This window comes from Dermacentor variabilis, chromosome 11 (assembly GCF_050947875.1).
Source record: "Dermacentor variabilis isolate Ectoservices chromosome 11, ASM5094787v1, whole genome shotgun sequence".
NCBI lineage: Eukaryota > Metazoa > Arthropoda > Arachnida > Ixodida > Ixodidae > Dermacentor > Dermacentor variabilis.
The window spans coordinates 36,528,317-36,537,599 of NC_134578.1; positions in this window are offsets into that span (position 1 = coordinate 36,528,317).

The window sequence follows — 9,283 nt, forward strand, 5'->3', positions numbered from 1 at the left end:
AGAGATTGGAACCCAGTCGGTATCATCTGGGTTACCGTGTTTTGCATAACCTGCGTTGCAGTGGATATTGTGGTTTCCATCATGGCGGGTCACGCTGGCGTTGATGCGGTCTTCAAGTGTCTTGAGGTCGTTCTGGGTTATCACTGCTTGGTTCGACAGTGTTGCTGGCTTTGGTTGTGTTGCTGAGGATGGTGTTGGTGGGGATGAAGGTCGCGGTAGTGGTGCTTGCGATTGCTGGCCCTTTTCTCTCCGTAGTTGTTCCACTTCTCGCATGAGGTATTCGAGCTGTTTTTCAGTGCTAGCTTCCTTCTCTTGTGTCTTCTTCTTTTGCTGTTCTAGCTCTCCCTTCAATTCATCGTTCTGTCTTCGGAGAATCATTATCGTGTCCTCGTACCTCGAGTGTATTGTGGTTTGAACGCCATTATTTTCCCTCGACGTTTGATTGTGCTCTGTGATGGCGTTGGCCCAGCTTCACTTGCGCTGGGTGTTGTCGTGTTCCACGCCCGTTGCCGGCATCCGGGGGATGCTCTGTTCTCTTTCCCTCGATCTCGATCCCGACTTGGATCTGAATCTGTTTGTCTGTTCGGTTTCATTCGGTGACTGTGGCAATGGTGAAATGGTCATCATGTGTTCGTTGTCGTTGGTAGTTACTATGCTGGCCTGGTACCAGAATCTTCTCTGTCTCGATTCTGACCGCTCCCCGACTCTCAACGGTGGCGGGGCCAGTTTCAGCTTCCTTCGACAGTCTCTACTTGCCGTTTCACGGTGCATTCTGCAGACCTTACACTTCGGCTCGCATTGGTGGTTGTTTGGATCAGCGTTGTGTTCTCCGCAGTTGTCACATACTTCGTCGTTTCGATTAGGGCAGACGTCTTGTCTGTGTCCTATCTCCCCGCAAGATCTGCAGTACTGGACTGACTTTCCGTAGGGTCTGCAGCGGGTGAGCGTACATCCAACTTTAACGTAGAAAGGCACATGCGGGCCCTCGAAGGTGATCACTGCCGACGTCGATCTTCCAAGCATTCTAGCGTAGAGGATTTTGCAATTGTTGGTCGTTGCTAGTAGATCTACTAGCTGCTCGTCGATGGTGCCTTCCTCTATTCCGTGAACAACGCCACGTACAGGGCCCGGAATTGGCTTCAGGTACGGTGTGACTTCGTATGTTGCATGTCCTATTTCGATGCTCGTTATTTCCGCTAGTTTAAGTGCGCAGTCTTCGGTACTTGCCAGAATTAGGTTTTGTTGCCATTGTGTTTGTATGATCACTTTGGTGTAGAGCTCCTGGGGTGTGACTCCGCATGCTTGGGCTAATCCTCTTGCTATCACTCCGCCTTTCCAGTTTGATACTTTCACACCAGCTTTAGGTCTGTACACAATCTTGTAATGGTTTTCTGGTAGGCGCGGAGTCGTTGGCAGGTGAGGACGTGGCTTGCTTGCGTTGGTTTGGCCCCACGGCTTTTCAGGAGCTTGTTGTCCTTTTCCATCATTCGTGTTCTGCCCCTCGCTGTGTTCGTATGAGAACTCCTTCTGCGTATTCGACGTTGCAATGGATTCTTTCTTCTGATTTCGTGCTTGTAGCATCAGCCACGGACCGGTCTTGCATAGTGTTCGTCCGCTGTTGCTGTCGAACGTCGGCGCCGTGTCGTTCATCTCTGCTTCATTATTTGTTGTTACTGCTATGGAGCTCGTTCGGTCAACTTTTATAACGCTTGGTTGCGGCTACGTTTGACGAGAGAAAAAGCATTAAAAAGCCGTTGTCAGGTGGCCCGGCATGCACGTGGATCACGAGGCGCGTGGCCCAGCGCAGCGGGATCTGCAATCGAGGGTAGGCTTAGCTGGGCACAGCCGTCGCCTTGCAAGTTTCAGGAATCGTACTTGCGTGAAGAACAAACTCACGTCGGTGTGCGTGGTCTGTCTGAACGGCGTTCCTTGAGATGAGTCGAATGCAGCGGAAAGTCGGGCGTTGCGAGGGGGCGATCCGCAGTAATGGCAAGCTGAATCGGGAGCACATGTATAGCAAGTCTGCTCGGTTGGCCATCTTCTTCCAACCAGAGCAGATTCTGGGTTTTCCCATGCCAGAACTACCAAACGATAATCAGCCGCAGAGTCGTGGGATAGCTCTCATGTTTGCGAACGTGCTCGTTTACTAGTGGTTCTCACGTACAATTAAAACTTTCCCTAGCATGCAACATCACATGAAATCAACTGCTGCCATGATTGTGCCCGGTTGGTCTTGCTAAGTATTGAAATGGCTAGCTGAGGTGACTGAAACACCTGCACCCTCCTGTCACTAACCTGTGTTTCCTTCAATTTCAGAAATTTCTCGGCTCAGCTTGGCTGCTGGCTCGCACCTACTAAAATGACCGCCGAAGAAAAGGGAGTGCAGCAAGATTGAAAAGGTGGCTTCTGACACAATGGTTTGGCAGTGGAATCACATGGCCACGTTATTCAGATGTGCACGTTTATTAGCAATATTGTGGCGCTGTCTAACCGCTGACGCACCGCAGCATACGTTTTTATAAATATTTCGCGACATCGGCATTATTCGGCATTTCTCCGTGCAGCGATGTCGGCAACGCTGCTCGCTCAGATTTTCGCGCATGCCTGGATGACGGTTTTGTGGTAAGTGGTAATTATATTCACATATCTTTGGGTTTGGGTTTCTTTTAGAGTGTACCGCGTTAACAGCTACTCTTAGGAAAGGCGAAGCTGTGCAGCCTTTAGCTTTCTTAAAGACTGATTACTGCGTCTGCTGCTTATAGTTGTAAATTCACATTGTTCAAATGGACCTTACGATTCTGTAGAGTACAGTTGCATCTTGTGGGGTAAATTATTTCTTGTGTGTTTGGCCACGTACTCGATGAAACCAGAGCATATTCTGGGTTTTCTCGTGCCCAAACTGCCATACGATAACGAGGCAGCGCATAGTGCGGTAGGCATGACCCTTTGGCATGTGCTGGACGAAACCAGAGCAGATTCTGGGCTTTTACATGCCGAAGCCACAATTTGGTAATGAGGAACACCGTGATAACCTTCATGTTCTGGCACGTGCTGGACAAAACCAGAACAGATTCTGGCTTTTCACGTGCCAGAACTACCGGTCGATAATCAGCCGCAGAGTCGTGGGATAGCTCTCATGTTTGCGAACGTGCTCGTTTACTAGTGGTTCTCACGTACAATTAAAACTTTCCCTAGCATGCGACATCGCATGAAATCAACGGCTGCCATGATTGTGCCCGGTTGTTCTTGCTAAGTATTGAAATGGCTAGCTGAGGTGACTGAAACACCTGCACCCTCCTGTCACTAACCTGTGTTTCCTTCAATTTCAGAAATTTCTCGGCTCAGCTTGGCTGCTGGCTCGCACCTACTAAAATGACCGCCGAAGAAAAGGGAGCGCAGCAAGATTGAAAAGGTGGCTTCTGACACAACGGTTTGGCAGTGGCATTGCATCGGCACGCCATTCAGATCTCCACGTTCATTAGCAATATAGTGGCGCTGTCTAACCGCTGACGCACCGCAGCATACGTTTTTATAAATATTTCGCGACAACGGCATTATTCGGCATTTCTCCGTGCAGCGATGTCGGCAACGCTGCTCGCGCAGATTTTCGCGCATGCCTGGATGACAGTTTTGTAGTAAGTGGTAATTATATTCACATATCTTTGGGTTTGGGTTTCCTTTAGAGTGTACCGCGTAAACAGCAACTCTTATGAAAGGCGAAGCTGTGCAGCCTTTAGCTTTCTTAAAGACTGATTACTGCGTCTGCTGCTTATAGTTGTAAATTCACATTGTTCAAATGGACCTTACGATTCTGTAGAGTACAGTTGCATCTTGTGGGGTAAATTATTTCTTGTGTGTTTGGCAACGTACTCGATGAAACCAGAGCATATTCTGGGTTTTCTCGTGACCAAACTGCCATGCGATAACGAGGCAGCGCATAGTGCGGTAGGCATGACCCTTTGGCATGTGCTGGACGAAACCAGAGCAGATTCTGGGCTTTTACATGCCGAAGCCACAATTTGGTAATGAGGAACACCGTGCTAATTTTCATGTTCTGGCACGTGCTGGACAAAACCAGGACAGATTCTGGCTTTTCACGTGCCAGAACTACCGGTCGATAATCAGTCGCAGAGTCGTGGGACAACTCTCATGTGTGCGAACGTGCTCGTTTACTAGTGGTTCTCACGTACAATTAAAACTTTCCCTAGCATGCAACATCGCATGAAATCAACGGCTGCCATGATTCTGCCCGTTTTTTCTTGCTAAGTATTGACATGGCTAGCTGAGGTGACTGAAACACCTGCACCCTCCTGTCACTAACCTGTGTTTTCTTCAATTTCAGAAATTTCTCGGCTCAGCTTGGCTGCTGGCTCTCACCTACTAAAATGACCGCCGAAGAAAAGGGAGCGCAGCAAGATTGAAAAGGTGGCTTCTGACACAACGGTTTGCAGTGGAATCACATGGGCACGTTATTCAGATATGCACGTTTATTAGCAATATTGTGGCGCTGTCTAACCGCTGACGCACCGCAGCATACGTTTTTATAAATATTTCGCGACATCGGCATTATTCGGCATTTCTCCGTGCAGCGATGTCGGCAACGCTGCGCGCGCAGATTTTCGCGCATGCCTGGATGACAGTTTTGTGGTAAGTGGTAATTATATTCACATATCTTTGGGTTTGGGTTTCTTTTAGAGTGTACCGCGTTAACAGCTACTCTTAGGAAAGGCGAAGCTGTGCAGCCTTTAGCTTTCTTAAAGACTAATTACTGCGTCTGCTGCTTATAGTTGTAAATTCACATTGTTCAAATGGACCTTACAATTCTGTAGAGTACAGTTGCATCTTGTGGGGTAAATTATTTCTTGTGTGTTTGGCCACGTACTCGATGAAACCAGAGCATATTCTGGGTTTTCTCGTGCCCAAACTGCCATACGATAACGAGGCAGCGCATAGTGCGGTAGGCATGACCCTTTGGCATGTGCTGGACGAAACCAGAGCAGATTCTGGGCTTTTACATGCCGAAGCCACAATTTGGTAATGAGGAACACCGTGATAACCTTCATGTTCTGGCACGTGCTGGACAAAACCAGAACAGATTCTGGCTTTTCACGTGCCAGAACTACCGGTCGATAATCAGTCGCAGAGTAGTGGGACAACTCTGATGTGTGCGAACGTGCTCGTTAACTAGTGGTTCTCACGTACAATTAAAACTTTCCCTAGCATGCGACATCGCATGAAATCAACGGCTGCCATGATTCTGCCAGTTTTTTTCTTGCTAAGTATTCACATGGCTAGCTGAGGTGACTGAAACACCTGCACCCTCCTGTCACTAACCTGTGTTTTCTTCAATTTCAGAAATTTCTCGGCTCAGCTTGGCTGATGGCTCGCACCTACTAAAATGACCGCCGAAGAAAAGGGAGTGCAGCAAGATTGAAAAGGTGGCTTCTGTCACAACGGTTTGGCAGTGGAATCACATGGCCACGTTATTCAGATGTGCACGTTTATTAGCAATATTGTGGCGCTGTCTAACCGCTGACGCACCGCAGCATACGTTTTTATAAATATTTCGCGACATCGGCATTATTCGGCATTTCTCCGTGCAGCGATGTCGGCAACGCTGCTCGCTCAGATTTTCGCGCATGCCTGGATGATGGTTTTGTGGTAAGTGGTAATTATATTCACATATCTTTGGGTTTGGGTTTCTTTTAGAGTGTACCGCGTTAACAGCTACTCTTAGGAAAGGCGAAGCTGTGCAGCCTTTAGCTTTCTTAAAGACTAATTACTGCGTCTGCTGCTTATAGTTGTAAATTCACATTGTTCAAATGGACCTTACAATTCTGTAGAGTACAGTTGCATCTTGTGGGGTAAATTATTTCTTGTGTGTTTGGCCACGTACTCGATGAAACCAGAGCATATTCTGGGTTTTCTCGTGCCCAAACTGCCATACGATAACGAGGCAGCGCATAGTGCGGTAGGCATGACCCTTTGGCATGTGCTGGACGAAACCAGAGCAGATTCTGGGCTTTTACATGCCGAAGCCACAATTTGGTAATGAGGAACACCGTGATAACCTTCATGTTCTGGCACGTGCTGGACAAAACCAGAACAGATTCTGGCTTCTCACGTGCCAGAACTACCGGTCGATAATCAGTTGCAGAGTAGTGGGACAACTCTGATGTGTGCGAACGTGCTCGTTAACTAGTGGTTCTCACGTACAATTAAAACTTTCCCTAGCATGCGACATCGCATGAAATCAACGGCTGCCATGATTCTGCCAGTTTTTTCTTGCTAAGTATTCACATGGCTAGCTGAGGTGACTGAAACACCTGCACCCTCCTGTCACTAACCTGTGTTTTCTTCAATTTCAGAAATTTCTCGGCTCAGCTTGGCTGATGGCTCGCACCTACTAAAATGACTGCCGAAGAAAAGGGAGCGCAGCAAGATTGAAAAGGTGGCTTCTGACACAACGGTTTGCAGTGGAATCACATGGGCACGTTATTCAGATATGCACGTTTATTAGCAATATTTTGTGGCGCTGTCTAACCGCTGACGCACCGCGGCATACGTTTTTATAAATATGTCGCGACATCGGCATTATTCGGCATTTCTCCGTGTAGCGATGTCGGCAACGCTGCGCGCGCCGATTTTCGCGCATGCCTGGATGACAGTTTTATGGTAAGTGGTAATCATATTCATATTATCTTTGTGTATGGGTTTCTTTTAGAGTGTACCGCGTTAACAGCTACTCTTATGAAAGGCGAACCTGTGCAGCCTTTAGCTTTCTTGAAGACTAATTACTGCGTCTGCTGCTTATAGTTGTAAATTCACATTGTTCAAATGGACCTTACAATTCTGTAGAGTACAGTTGCATCTTGTGGGGTAAATTATTTCTTGTGTGTTTGGCCACGTACTCGATGAAACCAGAGCATATTCTGGGTTTTCTCGTGCCCAAACTGCCATACGATAACGAGGCAGCGCATAGTGCGGTAGGCATGACCCTTTGGCATGTGCTGGACGAAACCAGAGCAGATTCTGGGCTTTTACATGCCGAAGCCACAATTTGGTAATGAGGAACACCGTGATAACCTTCATGTTCTGGCACGTGCTGGACAAAACCAGAACAGATTCTGGCTTTTCACGTGCCAGAACTACCGGTCGATAATCAGTCGCAGAGTAGTGGGACAACTCTGATGTGTGCGAATGTGCTCGTTAACTAGTGGTTCTCACGTACAATTAAAACTTTCCCTAGCATGCGACATCGCATGAAATCAACGGCTGCCATGATTCTGCCAGTTTTTTCTTGCTAAGTATTCACATGGCTAGCTGAGGTGACTGAAACACCTGCACCCTCCTGTCACTAACCTGTGTTTTCTTCAATTTCAGAAATTTCTCGGCTCAGCTTGGCTGATGGCTCGCACCTACTAAAATGACCGCCGAAGAAAAGGGAGTGCAGCAAGATTGAAAAGGTGGCTTCTGTCACAACGGTTTGGCAGTGGAATCACATGGCCACGTTATTCAGATGTGCACGTTTATTAGCAATATTGTGGCGCTGTCTAACCGCTGAGGCACCGCAGCATACGTTTTTATAAATATTTCGCGACATCGGCATTATTCGGCATTTCTCCGTGCAGCGATGTCGGCAACGCTGCTCGCTCAGATTTTCGCGCATGCCTGGATGACAGTTTTGTGGTAAGTGGTAATTATATTCACATATCTTTGGGTATGGGTTTCTTTTAGAGTGTACCGCGTTAACAGCTACTCTTAGGAAAGGCGAAGCTGTGCAGCCTTTAGCTTTCTTAAAGACTAATTACTGCGTCTGCTGCTTATAGTTGTAAATTCACATTGTTCAAATGGACCTTACAATTCTGTAGAGTACAGTTGCATCTTGTGGGGTAAATTATTTCTTGTGTGTTTGGCCACGTACTCGATGAAACCAGAGCATATTCTGGGTTTTCTCGTGCCCAAACTGCCATACGATAACGAGGCAGCGCATAGTGCGGTAGGCATGACCCTTTGGCATGTGCTGGACGAAACCAGAGCAGATTCTGGGCTTTTACATGCCGAAGCCACAATTTGGTAATGAGGAACACCGTGATAACCTTCATGTTCTGGCACGTGCTGGACAAAACCAGAACAGATTCTGGCTTTTCACGTGCCAGAACTACCGGTCGATAATCAGTCGCAGAGTCGTGGGACAACTCTCATGTGTGCGAACGTGCTCGTTTACTAGTGGTTCTCACGTACAATTAAAACTTTCCCTAGCATGCAACATCGCATGAAGTCAACGGCTGCCATGATTCTGCCCGGTTCTTGCTAAGTATTGACATGGCTAGCTGAGGTGACTGAAACACCTGCACCCTCCTGTCACTAACCTGTGTTTTCTTCAATTTCAGAAATTTCTCGGCTCAGCTTGGCTGCTGGCTCTCACCTACTAAAATGACCGCCGAAGAAAAGGGAGTGCAGCAAGATTGAAAAGGTGGCTTCTGACACAATGGTTTGGCAGTGGAATCACATGGGCACGTTATTCAGATGTGCACGTTTATTAGCAATATTGTGGCGATGTCTAACCGCTAACGCACCGCAGCATACCTTTTTATAAATATTTCGTGAGATCGGCATAATTTGGCATTTCTTGAGCTCTCGCTGCAACGATGTCGGGAACTCTGCTCGCGCAGATTTTCACGCGTGCCTGGGTGAAAGTTTTGTGGTAAGTGATAATTATATGCACATATCTTTGGGTTTCCTTTAAAGTGTACCATGTTAACAGCTACTGTTATGAAAGGCAAAGCTGTGCAGCCTTTAGCTTTATGCTCCAAATGTAATCGACTTAAAGACTCTTTACTGTGTCTGCTGCTTTTTCTTATAGTTGTAAATTCACATTGTTCAAATGGACCTTACAAGTATGTAGAGTATTGTTGCATATTGTGGGGTAAAATATTTCTTGCGTGTTTCGTCACGTACTCGATGAAACCAGAGCATATTCTGGGTTTTCTCGTGCCGAAACCGCCATTCGATAACGAAGCATCGTATAGGGCAGTAGACATGACTGTTTGGCGCATACTCGATGAAAGCAGAGCAGAGAGAGAGAGAGAAATAAACTTTATTGTTAGACCAGGCTTCTTGAGCCTAAAGGTGGGTGGCCTCTTCAGTCCAGGTAGCCACGGCTCGCTGCCGCCGCCCGAGCCCTGTTCACCAACCGTAGCTGGCTGTCAGGGTCTTGCGTCGCCAGCAGAGCCTCCCACTGATCTTCCGGTTCTTCGATATCCGCTTTTTTCTGCATGTT